This window comes from Pundamilia nyererei, unplaced genomic scaffold (genome assembly GCF_000239375.1).
Source record: "Pundamilia nyererei isolate P.nyererei 1_Seehausen unplaced genomic scaffold, PunNye1.0 scaffold00804, whole genome shotgun sequence".
Classification (NCBI taxonomy): domain Eukaryota; kingdom Metazoa; phylum Chordata; class Actinopteri; order Cichliformes; family Cichlidae; genus Pundamilia; species Pundamilia nyererei.
In genome coordinates, this window is record NW_005188205.1 from 1 (window position 1) to 1,650 (window position 1,650).

The following is a 1,650-nucleotide window of genomic DNA, read 5'->3' on the forward strand; positions in this document are numbered from 1 at the left end:
CTTAATGACCTTGTAGTACCATATCACCCTATTAGACCACTTTGCTCTCGCACTGCAAGCTTACTTGTTATTCATAGAGTATTTAAAAGTAGAATGGGACGGAGAGCCTTCAGTTTTCAGGCCCCTCTTCTGTGGAACCAGCTTCCAGTTTGGATTCGGGAGACAGATACTATCTCTAGGGAGTTTTACCTTCCCGCTGTCGCCAAAGTGCTTGATCATAGGGGGTCATATGATTGTTGGGTTTTTCTCTCTATCTTTTATTATAGGATATACTTTACAAATAAAGCACCTGGAGGCAACTTTTGTTGTGAATTGGCACTATATAAATAAAATTGATTTGAATTAAATTGAACTTTACTGTGAAAATCTGCTTCCACTGCCATCCTCTGGTTGGCTACCCACATTAATCCTGAATTGACTGACACAGAGCATTACTAGATGGAAGAAGCTTCTTATTAACAGTAAATCGGTGTGCGTACAGTTCACTCAGCAGGAATAATTATTGTGACACTGTTAACTCTGCTGATCCTCTTTGAATCATGGGTCAGCTGAAAATTTTCAAATGTTGTTCACATATATTGGACTGAGTGAAACTTCCAGTCACAGTGAATCTGTGTCACAACAAATGCATCGTGTGTGCTTCATGGCTCCATCTAGTGGACTGATATTAGAAGCAGAGCAGCTGATGGCAGCTTACTCTGCCTCACACTGCTGTCTGACTGCATTCAGCTGACACTGAGATGAAGCAGCTGATACTTGGACAGCACACGATGGAAAGGAGGATTGTAGTTGATGTGCACATGAATGATTTTTGTTTCTTCTGCAGGTGAAGGTAGAAAGTGTGTGTGAGCTGAGCAGCATGGATCAGTGTGAGGACAGAGAGGAGGGAGTCCCTCCCTCTAAAAGCACTCTGTGTGGGGAACATGAGAGCCAGACCAAAGCTCAGAGGTGAGATGACCATCTCTAACTGTCCATGACTCTTCTCCATGTCACAGCTCAGCACTCACATCTCTGCTCCATCATTATTCACAGGAACCAGCCTGGACCTCCACCCAGCTCTGGGTCCTTACAGAGTGACGCATCTAAACAGGCAGAGCCTCTGTTTGCTACAAAGAGGTGAGCTGTTAGTAACATGAATTCTTTGATCTAACTTATTGATGTTGTTGGTTATAAATTGCAAACATGTCCTTCCGTCAATCCCATTCAAACTGTCTCTTTAAAACAAGCGTTTGGTTTCTAAACAACCAAAAATCCACTCCAGCAAACAGAAAGTAAAACACGTAAAAACATTTTGCTCTGACATGATATATAGCAGAAAGTAGCACACTCAAAAACGTGTGATTGCCTCTATCTACCTAAAGAGAGGGAGAGGATATATATAATAGCTATAGATATAAATAAATAAATAAATAAATAAATAAATAAATAAATAAATAAATAAATAAATAAATAAATAAAATGAGCAAGCTGCAGAGACTTGTTAATATTGGAAATGGTAACAACATAGAGGAGTTGGCTGATATCCAGAAACCCTACCATTGGCTGGACAAAGCTGGACTGAAAGACAGCACACCAGGCAAGATCCCAGGTGCCGGCTGTGTAAAGGTGCCCCTGAGACAATCCAGCATATAACAGCAGGGTGCAAGATGC

At 41.2% G+C, this 1,650-nt stretch overlaps 1 long non-coding RNA gene across 1 annotated transcript in view; it reads left to right on the forward strand.

The window, feature by feature from the left end:
* Positions 1 to 913: 913 nt before the first annotated feature.
* LOC102204503 (uncharacterized) overlaps positions 914 to 1,650 on the forward strand; it is a 2,222-nt gene continuing 1,485 nt past the window's right edge. Inside the window, exons 1-2 of the long non-coding RNA XR_312473.1 lie at positions 914 to 948; positions 1,033 to 1,116. This is a non-coding gene — a long non-coding RNA (uncharacterized LOC102204503). The remainder of the gene's footprint in view (positions 949 to 1,032; positions 1,117 to 1,650) is intronic.